The sequence below is a fragment of the Erinaceus europaeus genome, chromosome 4, assembly GCF_950295315.1.
Source record: "Erinaceus europaeus chromosome 4, mEriEur2.1, whole genome shotgun sequence".
Classification (NCBI taxonomy): Eukaryota; Metazoa; Chordata; class Mammalia; order Eulipotyphla; family Erinaceidae; genus Erinaceus; species Erinaceus europaeus.
Window position 1 is genome coordinate 27,145,164 of NC_080165.1, and position 12,470 is coordinate 27,157,633.

Genomic DNA, 12,470 nt, shown 5'->3' on the forward strand with positions numbered 1-12,470 from the left:
AATATTACTAAATACTTATGTATATATCTAATAAAATATGTGTAAGATTTTGTATACCAAAAGCAACAAAACATTGATGAGAGAGATTAAAGTGAATTAAAGAAATTGAGACTTACACTCTGTTCATGGGCTGGAAAGTTTGTCACTGTTGAGATACCATTCTGAAATTCATCTATAGAGACTATATAATTGCAAATAAAATCCAAACAAACCCTTTTGTAGAAGCTGACAAGATGGTTCTAAAATCTATGTAAAAAAAAAAATCTCAGAATAGAAAAAACACATTGATAGAAAACAGAAAAGTTGCAAGTATAACATTACCTTATTTTGATAATTAAAAATATATATCAAGGCAGTATGGAATTGGCATATGCATAGGCATATAGGTAAATAGTCCAGAGCAGAGAGTTGAGAAATACACATAGATTTGTGAGTGTTGATAAAAGTTTCCTTAAAGGCAGGAAACGGCTTCCTATGAGCCAAAACTGCCCACCAGTTGTTCTGTCCTATGGGAGATGAATGTCCTATCTCTACAACTGTGTAGGAGGTTGGGTAGTTTTCTGTTTTGAAGAGTCTTCCTAAATAAGGTGGATCTGGAAGTTCTTTGACATCTGAGATCCTTAAACTGACTGGGAAATTTGGAAGCATGCACTGTTCACTGTCCATGGTGCTGAAAATACTCTCACTGTTAAAGCCTTCCCAGTCTAGGACTAAGTAGCCATAACTTCTGGTTGTCCTAGTTTTAATTCGTTTTATTTTCCATCTTGATACATTTTTCCTATTGTATATGAATTTATTGTTCATTATCACAATGTAAAATATTTAAACTTATAGATAATATCATAATAAACTGTGTATTCATGTCAACAGTTATCAATTCATTTCATGCCCAAAGTTTGGCGTCGTGCGAAGATTATAGTGGTTTTGAAACCAAAGAAAGACTCAACACTGGCCGCCAGCTATAGACCAATTTCTCTCCTCTCCGTGTGTTACAAACTCCTTGAGAGGCTGCTTCTGTCACGTATTTCTCATCTTACAGAGAAATTCCTATCACCCGCCCAAGCTGGTTTCCGCCCAGGAAGATCTACCTGCGAACAAGCCCTGGCCCTCTCAACTTACATTGAAAATGGATTCCAGAAGAATTTAAAGACGGGTGCTGTCTTTGTTGATCTCACAGCAGCCTATGACACGATCTGGCACTCTGGTCTCCTAGTCAAGATCTCAAGATGCCTGCCTCCATGGGTGGCCAACACTATATCATTTCTTCTCCAAAACAGAAGATTCCGGGTGCATCTGGGTGACAAGTCTAGCAGATGGAGACTTGTCTCAAGTGGCCTCCCCCAGGGCTCTGTTCTGGCTCCTACGCTATTTAATATTCACATCAATGACCTCCCAGAAACTTCTTCAAGGAAGTTCATCTACGCCAATGACATCTGCTGTGCAACTCAGGCATCCAAGTTCGATATCCTCGAGGAAACACTCACAAAAGACATGTCTCCAATATCTGATTACTGTAAAAAATGGCGACTAATCCCTAGCACTGCAAAAACGGTATCATCTGTTTTCCATCTACACCATGCCTCGGCCTCTCGTGAGCTTAATGTGCAACTTGGCGAATCCGGCATGAAGCCCAGCCGGTCTATCTTGGCGTTACTCTCGATCACACTCTGTCATTTCACAAACATCTCATAAAAACTGCAGCAAAGGTGGGCGCGAGGAATAACATCATTGCAAGACTGGCCAGCTCCTCATGGGGCGCGAGTGCTTCCACACTACGATCATCATCTCTGGCATTATGCTATTCCACTGCAGAATACTGTGCCCCAGTATGGTTCCGTAGCCCCCATGTCCACTTGGTCGATTCCAAATTATATTCCTCCATGAGGATAATTTCTGGAACCATCCGTTCCACCCTGGTTCCATGGCTGCCAGTTCTTAGCAACATCGCCCCGCCAGATATTCGTCGGGATGCGGCATCATCTAAGTTCATTTCCCACATCTACGCTCGACCGGACCTGCCAATATACGTGGATATCTTCGCCCACCCTGTCCAACGCTTGACGTCTCGTCACCCAATCTGGTCCCCTACGCCTACACTGAACTTCTCTGTTCCAGTCTCTTGGAAGCAGAGTTGGCAGTCAGCTGAGGTAAAGAACAAACACCTCATCACAGACCCCTGCAAGCGTCAACCCGGCTTTGACCTAGCACGTTATGATTGGGCCCTCCTCAATCACTATCGAACAGGCCATGGCCGGTGCGCCGCTATATTCCATCGCTGGGGAGCCAGAGACGACCCGAATTGCCCCTGCGGCTACAGACAGACTATGACCCACATAGTCAACGACTGCCACCTCTCCAGATTCAAAGGAGGTCTTGAAACTTTACATCAGGCTCAACCTGACGCTGTTGACTGGCTACGGAAGAAGGGCAAACGCTAGAAAAAGAATTCATTTCATAAACTTATCTACCACTCCCCCGGTGATTCATTTTGAAAGAAATCTCACGCATCATTCTAGTCACAAATATTTCAGTATAGATCTCTAAAAGACGAGAACTCTTTGAAAACCTATTAGCAATACATTAACACAACAATGATTATCATTGGTATCAACAAACATCTGGCTCCTGTACATGGAGATGCCTAGTGTAGAGGGATTAGGAGCTGGAGTCAAGGTTACCCCAGTAATATTACATCTGCTAGCCACAAATGACATAGAATAAGTCTGAGACACAGGGCACTGTCTCAGGTGACCACATCTGTGGAGTGGTTCCTGTGAACACTAGTGTCCATAAAGTACAAATCCACACTCCTGCTCATAATGGTCTAAGTCAGGATTGATGACATCAGAAGCTCTGCTGAAGAAGTACTTACTATGGACCACTATCAACCTACCTCCTCTGTACCATCATTCTCTCTGCTCTGGGATGATTTTCTGCTGACCCAAATTCTAGGTTCAGAAATCCCTTTAGGTTGGGAGTATGGATTGACTTGCCAATTCCCTTGTTCAGCGGAGAAGCAATTATAGAAGCCAGACCTTCCACTTTTTGCACCCCACAGTGATCCTGGATCCATACTCCTAGAGGGATAAAGAATAGGCAAGCGGGGCTGAGTGGTGGCACACCAGGTTGAGCGCACATATTGCAATGTACAAGGACCCAGGTTTGAGCCCCCAGTCCCTACCTGCAGGGGGAAAGCTCTGCAAGTGGTGAAGCAGGGTTGCAGGTGTCTCTCTGTCTCTTTCCCTCTCTGTCTCCCCCTTCCTCTCTATTTCTGACTGTCTCTATCCAATAAATAAATAAAGATAATAAAAAGACTTTTAAAAAGAACTTTGAAAAAAAGAAGAAAAGAATAGGCAAACTATCAAAGGAGGGGATTAGATATGGAGCTCTGGGGTGGGCATTGTGTGGAAATGTACCCCTCTTATCCTATAGTCTTGTCAATATTTCCATTTTATAAATAAAAATTAAAAAAAGAAACCACTTTGTTAAGGAGAGATGGGATTTATGGGTAAAGTCACAGATGGTTGAATTTCTTTCCACACTCTACACAGCACTAAAGTTCTGTGTCCCAAACCTCTTAACTCCCAAAGACAAACACTATAGTCCTCACGAGTCTTAGACACAGTTTGCTTGCTTCTACTGTTTACCAAATTCTTGTGTATCAGATCTCTAGATTCCACATATGAGTGAAACCATTTGGTAATTGTTTTTCTTTTCTTTATATATTTCGCAGGGCATAATCACCTCCAATTCCATTCATTCTATCCCAAAGAACACAATATTGTCTTTTTTTATATCATAAGAATGCTTCATGGAGTATATATATTCCATAACATTTTATTAGTGATTTAATAGTAATTTCCAAGATAATAGGGCATAGTTCTGCATCACTTCTACCACCAAAGTTCTGTGCCACCCCCAATGATAACCACCATAATTCTCCTAAGGTCTTAGTAGTGTGTGTGTGTGTGTGTGTGTGTGTGTGTGTGTGTGTGTGTGTGTGTGTGTGTGTTTCAAATGTATATGGTTCAATTATTTATTGGGACAGGTCCACTCTGTGGGGTGCCCCCTGTCACTGTGTGCCCTGGTCACTCTGCCCTTGTCAGAGAGAGACAGGAAGACAGGAGCTAAGACATATCTTGAGTCTGGAATTTCATGTGGGGGACTGTGGTCAGCAACTTCTATGAATACAAGTTCAGGCACTGCTAGTGAGCTATCTGGAGGGTACCTTGCAGAAGACAGAGAAGATGCTCCATGCTTTTCTCAGAGACTGGGAGTAAACTGAAATGATGGGGTGGGCTGTGTCTCCTCTCAGGTCCTTTCACTGTGCTGTAATAGTCCTCAGGTGATTCTCATGGTCAGCTCCACTCCAGTATCCTTCATCATCTACCTTACACTAGGTCCACCTATTATGGTCACCAGGTAGGATATGGCAGGGTGAAGAGAGAGAGAGGTGAAAACCAGATCCAGGCTGCATGGCAGTCTATGGGGACACCAGAGGCCCCTGACTTCTCTCCACATAGCTCACTTCTCTTCTCCATAGGAAAATGTGGGGTAGGCTCTACCTCCACCTTCTCCAGTCCCCTCTCTCCCACTACTCAGGAGCACTCCAGTTCTGCAGACTCCCTGTGCACCTTGCTTTCCCTGTCCTAGCCAAGCCCTGCAGAAAAACTGAGCCAAGGATGGCTGGGAGACTGGGGCAACAGAGTCTGGCACAAGGGAGGAAGAAAGTCAAGGAATAAATATGTGAACCGGGGGGTGGACAGTAGCATAGCAGGTTAAGTGCACATGGCACGAAGTGCACAAACCAGCAAAGGATCCCAGTTTGAGCCCCTGACTCCCTACCTGTGGAGGGGGGGCACTTCATTGGTGGTGAAGCAGATGTGCAGGTGTCTTTCTCTTCCCCTCTCTGTCTTCTCTTCTTCTCTAGATTTCTTTCTGTCCTATCCAACAACAGCAGCAATAACAATAATAATAATGGCAAAAATGTAAAAAATGGCCTCCAGGAGCAGGGGCTTTGTAGTGCAGGCACCAGTGATAACCCAGGAGGCAAAAATGAAATGAAATAAAGCAAAATAAAATAAAATAAACTGTGAACCAAAGAAATACTGATTCATTTGTTTAATCATTTTTCACTTATATCAATGAATCAGAGACTCAATTGTGAAGAAAACTTATAGTCAGGTGGCTATGCACTAGCATATGCTGAACAACAAACAGAAAAATGTGGCAGGCAACAGGATTATCCCTGTGTCTCAGTGCTGTGTACAGAGAGGTTGGCATTGTAGTGGGACAGGCAGGGGGAAACTGCCCTGCCCAGCCTGGGAGAGGTGAGAAAACCTGCTCAGCAATTTAAGTCCAGCCGACCTGGGAGCTCATCTCCTTCCTTTCTCTCTCTCTCTCTCTTTATCTCTATCTATCTCTATCTCTCTCTTTCTCTCTTTCTCTCTCTGTCTCTCTCTCCCTCTCTCCTCTTTGTTGTTGTTCTTGAATAATTTCATTTTAGACTTTTACTTGACTACTGTGAATGCTTGAAAGTTTCTCCAGGCATATTTCTATACATGATACACAGATATTTTCAATAGTTGTGCTAATGAATTTGCATGTTTTCTTAATTTTATATTTATTTATTTAATAGAAACAGCCAGATATTGAAAGGGAAGGGGGAGATAGGGAGGAAGAGAGACAGAAAGACACCTGTAGAACTACTTCACCACTTGCGAAGCTTTCCCCCTGCAGGTGGGGACCAGGGGCTCTAACCCAGGTCCTTGCATATTACAACATATGTGCTCAACCAGGTGTGCCACCACCCAGCCTCCATGTTTTCTTATTATGACTTTGCTCATTTTATTATCATCCTAGACAAACTGAAATACTTGGTATATTTTATTTATTTTTATTGGGGGATTAATAGTCTATAGTAAACAATAAATACAGTTGTTGGTATATGTGTAAACTTTCACAGTTTTCTGCAAAACACTCTAGCCCCCAGCCTATGTCCCCTTCAGCATTGTGCACCAGGACCTAAAACTGCTCCCGTACCCAGAATCCTTTACTTTGGTGCAATACACCAAACCCAGTCTATGATCTGCCTTGTGTTTTCCCTTCTGTTCTTATTTTCAAATTCTGTCTATGAGTAAGATTATCCCACATTCATCCTCTCTTTCTGGCTTATCTTGGTTAACATGATTCCTTTAAGCTCCACCCAAGTTATGGTGAAGAAGGCGAAGTCATCATTTTTAATAGCTAGTTGTATTCCATTGTGTATATGTACCACAACTTTTTCAGCCGCTCATCTGATGTTGGACACCTAGGTTGCTTCCAGGTCTTTGCTATAAATATGCTGCTGTGAACATAGGTATAAACAAATCTTTTTGGATGGGTGTGTTTGGTTCCTTAGGATATATCTCAGGAGAGGAATTACCAAGTGAAAAGGAAGGTCCATTTCTAGCCTTGTGAGGGTTCTCCAGACTGCTCTCCACAGGGGTTAGACCAATTTATATTCCCACTAGCAGTGCAAGAGGGTCCTTTGTCCTCACAACAGCTCCATCATTTGTTGTTGCTGTCATTTCTGATGTATGACATTCTCAAGAGGTGAAGTGGAATCTCATTGTTGTCTTTATTTGCATTTCCCTGACAATTAGTGATTGGAGCATTTTGTCATATGTCCATTGGCCCTCTAGATCTCTTCTTTGGTGAATATTCTGTTAGTACCCCCTCCCCATTGTTGGATTGGTTTTTGGGGGGTTTCTTTTTGTTGTTTGTTTGTTTGTTTTTCTTTCTGAGTTTGCTGAGCTCTTTATAAATTTTGGTTATTAGCCTTTTCTCTGATATATGGCATATAAAGATTTTCTCCTATACTATAAGGAGTCACTTTATTTGGGTGGTGGTTTCTTTCACTTCATAGAATATACAACATGCAGCGTACCTGCCCCAGCATGTGGGAGAGGTGTGCAGGGTGAGCAGCCACAGATAAACTGGGTATTGCTAATTTTGACCACTGTGGAAAGGAAGAACACTGAGGAAAGAGGACATTATAGCTGGGAGGAAGAAGAGATGGGGCAGGCTCACAGTCAGTGGATATGCCCCAGAAGTTTTCTCAGTTGAGAGCTTGACTCACCCCACCAAGCAATGCATTTGCAAGAGACAGAGTTGATAAGAAACCTGCCCATCTGGCTGCAGACCATGCCCTTGACCGCTGCACTCTGAACCAAGCCCATCAAAAGGCTTGAACTTAGATTTTTTCCAACAATTTAATTTGTCCCTTGGGCTCTGTGCATGCATAATTAATCTTCAATGCCTAGAGGCCATTTTTTTAATATTTTTTTTTCTTTTATTGGTAGAACAGAGAGAAATTGTGGGGAGAAGGTGAAATAGGCAGAAAGAAACACACACCTGCAATATTACTTCACCACTTGAAGAATGAGAAAGTTTGGGGGCAGACTCACCAGCAGTACTGTACATGCCTAGACTCTGGATTTAATCCCTGGCTCCACATAAAAGGAGAAAAACAAAAGAACACAATGAACCGTTTCAGGCAGACTGGCTATGGCTAAACTATCACTCACCAGCCTGACTCTGTGGATGAATGCATGACTCTGTGCTGTTTCTTAATTCATTCCACCTGTGAGTTCTGAGGTCCTAGCAGAGGTCAGTCCTCAGGCTATCACTGAGAACCCAATGTGTGGGTGCTCACTGGCAAGAGCTGATATTCAACAAGTGAAAGATGGTGTGAGGAAAGCCAACTTCATCCTGGTGTTAGCAACCTAAGAAGATGGCTGGCTTATGTCTCAAAGGACATTTAGTCCTCAGGTCACAGCCTGGGGTTAATCTGAGTGAGGAAATACGGGTCATGGTTCAGTGAGAGAAAGAAAAGAGGTCCAGTCACACGACCACTGGATGGACCAACAGAGCACAGTCACCTGATGAGGGTGGCTGTTCCCTTTAGAAAGAACTCTGAGACTCATTGCTATGCAACCTCTGCTGAACAATGTGCAAGATCTCTCTGATGGCAAGTCTCAGTGTTTCCTTCTCCCTCGTTCCTCTCTACACTTCGGTGGCCGCTTCCTAGTTAGGTGACACGCAGTTCATGCAAACACTCTCCCCTCCCACCCCCATTTTTTATTTGGGATTGATAGTCGGTTACAGGATTGTAAGATTACAGAGTAAAAAGTCCACATCACACCCACCACCAGGTTCTGTGAACTCACACTCCCACATTCCAAAGATAGTCACCATAACTATAAGATCATCCCTTATTAAGAGGCAGTCAGAGAAAAGTCTGAGTGGGATAGTTAGTGAGAGAGCATGGAGAACAAAATGGCGTTTCTGATACTTGTTCTCTCACGTCTTAGGGACAGGGACAACACTAACTCATCGCCAGACCCAGGCTATGTGGCACACTCATTGCAGCCAGAGAGGATCAGCCTATGTGTTTGTCTTTTCTGCTAAAAAAATCTCTCTGGGTCAGAGAGGGAGGCCTTTCAGGCCAACAGGGCACAGACAGCTAGCTGGTGCTTCCTGCCTCACCCATGCAGGGCATGTAGGGGGCAGTGCAGGGGTTGAAGGATGCAACACACAGGAGGCCAGCTCTGATGGCCTCACTCCTCATGCCTCACCCTGTGGGATGGTTTGGAGCTGCCTTTAGGGGCAATGTCCGTGTTCATCTGTTCATGGGTGAGGGACCCTTGGTGCACACTGGGTTGTTGGGTAGGAGGACCTGGGCCAGGAAACTGTGACTGTCCTTCCTGTAGGCTGTTGATATGGCTGCCTGAGGTGCCGGCTGACTTCAGGTGGATGCACTGCATGCTGACAGACGCAAGCCTGCACATCTGCTCCAGGACTAAGAGCCAGCTGCTCAGGCTGCTCAGGTGAGGCAGACATGCTGGCTCCTCGCAGTGACCCCTGCTGCGCACTGTGCAGGCAGCCCTCTGTCAGCCTGTCCCTCTGTCCAGCCACGCAGGCAGCCCCAGGTGTACAGGACAGCCCCTTTGTACTCACCCCTGCATGAAGGAGTTCTCTGGCCCCGGGCTCTATGTGGGTCAAGGTTGTCCGTCCCTCCATACTCCCTGGACACCCTTGGCCTCCCTTCTCCACCTCACAGCACCGTGCTCAGCAAGAAATGGGCACAGATCCAGGGCATAGCTGCCTGCCCCTCCTGGCTCATGCAGAGAGGGTCCCTCCACAGGGCAGAGTGATGCAGGACGGTGGCCCAGGGCTCAGAGTGGGGCTGGACTGTCCCTGTCCTTCATCCCCCCACCCCCAGGCTCTGAAGATGGACACTCACAGCCCTTTGCTTCCTGCACAGCGCCTGTTCACCAGCCCATCCTGTCTGGGGCAGCTCTGCTCTTGAACATGACCATCAATCAAGCCTGCCCATTAGACCTGAGGGCACCAGGTTGGACAGACAGTGACAGGCCTCCCCTGACACTGTCCTGGCCCCACCGACAGGTCCCCACCTCTGTCCCTAGTTCCTGAGTGCTGACCTTTCTCTGGAGCCAGTCCCCTGCTCACTGGCATTTCTGGCCATGTGGAGGACAAGGGTCAGCTTGCCTGTCCCCTGAGACTGCCCAGGCCTTGTGGGTGGCTGGCCTCCAACAGCCAGAGAGGCCCCAGAACCCATCCTCCTGAAGGATGTGCCCTGGAGCGGTGCCCTGGGGCTTGGGTACTTGTCTCCTGGAGAGGATCACACTCATGGGATGTTCCCTGTCACCTTGTCCCCTGGTCACCTGCCCTTATCCCCTCAGAGGAAGACAGAAAGGCAGGAGCTATGACACCTCTTGGGTCTGGAATTCCACATGGGCACTGTGCTCAGCATTTGCTATGAAGAGGGTGTCAGGAGCTGAGACTGAGCTATTTCCTCAGAGCCTTCATTGGAACTGTTGGCAGGCCAGGTTTAGATGACAAAGAAAAGGCTGTTTGCTCCTCTCAGAGATCTAGGAGCCCATAGAAATTATCAGAAAGGCTGTTTCTCCCCTCAGATCCTTTCTCTGTGCTACATTAACCCTCAAGTCAACCTCATGGTCAGCCCCACTCCAGTGTCCTTCATCATCAACATCCCACTGGCTCCCCAGGCAGGAGACAGGAGGATGGGAGGACAGAGGGCTTTTCTGAATCCAGCTGCATGTGTCTGGTGAAACACCCCAAAGCCTCTGGATGCCGACACCAAAACCCCACTGCTCTATTTTAATTTAGGTTACTTGTTTTGCCACCAGCACTGGGATCACTAGGGTTATTGCCTGCACTGCTCCACTGTGCCCAGCAGCCATTTCTTTTATGTGTGTGTGTATGAGAGAAAGAGAGAGATACTCAGAGAAAAAGGAAGACACCCCAGCACTGCTCCACCACTATTGAAGTTTCCCCTCTGCAGGTGCTTTCATGTGGACCCAGGGATCAATCCCTGTTCCTGGTACATGTTAACATGTTCTACTGAGTGAGGCTCCCCCTCTACCCTCTCTAGTCTCCTCTCTCCCACTAGTCTCCCACAACTCCTGCAGCCTCCCTGGGCACCCTGCTCTTTCTGTTCTGGCCAAGGCTTCCAGAAAAACTCAGCCCCCAAACTATAAATTTATATAGATAGTTATAGAAATGACTGTCAACCCATGCCTGTGACCATGGAAGAACTACTGCAGTTTCCAGTGGAGGGAATGGGGACACAGAACTCTGGTGGTGGGACTGGTGTGGAATTATACCCATTATCTCATATTTTTATAAATCAATATTAAATCGCTGAAGGGAAAAAAAAAAAACTTCAACCAAGAAGGGCCAGGTGGTTGTAGCAGCAGAAACGGGCATGAGGGAGGAAGGAAGCCAAAGAATAAATATGTGAAATAAAGAGATACTGAGTCTTCACCATGTGATTTATTTACAGTGAGTTATAGGCTTTGTGGACACACATTAAATTTAGGTGGGAGCTTGGGGAATAAATTCTTAAGTACATGCAGGAGGGGGTAACAACACTATCATCACAGGACTTGGGAAATATAACTGAATGTAACTTCTTAGTAAGGACAGAAATGAGCCCAAGGGGAAATCCTGGAACAGACACTGAGGCTGAGGCTCAGTTGTACAACAGAAATCAGTCTGAGCTTTGTCCTGGAAGAGCAGGAGCCATGTGGGCAGACTTACCTCACCCATGCCCAGAGGTGTTGACAATGTCTGGGGAGAGCCAGGCATACCCTGATGCCCTATTTCTTTCCCCTCCCCTCATCACACTTGTGCCTGAGGGTTCCGGGGAGTTCCAAGGAGGGGGATCCAATTAGGGCTTCGGACTTTATCATGGCATCCCAGCAGAGGCCTCTCTACTTGGTGCTGCCTCAGCCTCTGTTTTCAGCAGCCCCTTGGTGACCCAGGAGGGGACCCAGAGAGGATCTCCTTCCTGCCTTGCTCTACAGACAAACCCCCAGGGAAGGAATAAAGAAACCAAGGAGGTGCTTATCCACTGTGAAGAATGTGAGTGCAGTCTGTGAATAGTCCAAAGTTGCCCATGTAGACAGGTGACCTCTATATAGAAATCACAAATAATAAGAGCCAAAGAGAAGTTACCAAAGTATTATAAGCAACTTATATTCAGCCAAGTAGCATAAAAGAAGATGATGGAGAGGAAGATGGGGTGGCTGGTTATTATTCCACAGCTGAGGTACCAAGCTTGAAAAAGGGCACAAGATGGCCCAGGACAAGCTCCAAAGACCCCACAGGAAAGGCCACACAGGAAGCTTGTATACACTGATACAGAGCTGTGCCCAGGAGGGGAACATATACAGAGGAACAAGAATGCTATCAGAGACCCCTAGAGCCTCAGACTCCTAACCGAGAATTGCAGGTGGCCAGGCCTCCCGTATCCACTGGGGGGGGGACACTGAGGGACCCCCAAACTAAAAAGCAGGGAGTAGGGACAGAGACTTCCACCCATTCAGGCAGAGTCACTGGGACCTAATGTCTCATAACTCAGGGAAATTAAGCCCCTTCCTGCTGCAGGGGACAATGTCTGCCTGCCTCCACCCAGGTGATAACATTGGGGTTAGAGGCCAACTCAGGGGATCCTGGGGATGGGGGACAAGTGGAAAGCATGGGGCTCTCCTAGCCTCTCCCATTTTAATTCCTTCCCAGTGCTCACACCCTTTGTCTTCCCCTCATTGCTCCTCACTCAGCAGTGGGCTTCTCTGCTCTCAGCTCTACACTAACACCCCAGAGCAGACTCCTCTCACACTGACTGACCACCCCCACAAACCAGCCCTGCCTGCCCTGCCCACATACCCCAATTTGCTGCTCTTCTAGGGGACTCCAGTCACAATGAAAGACATGTCACCTTCCTTCACCTTAGGGCCTATGAGGTCACTGTTACCTGGACTTCCAACTGCCCATACCCACTGTTGCCTCTCCTCCTCAGACTTCAAACACCACCTCCTCAGAGACCTTGCTAGCATGGGGTTTCTTCCTGCCCTTCTCACTGCCCTGACACCCCTCAATCC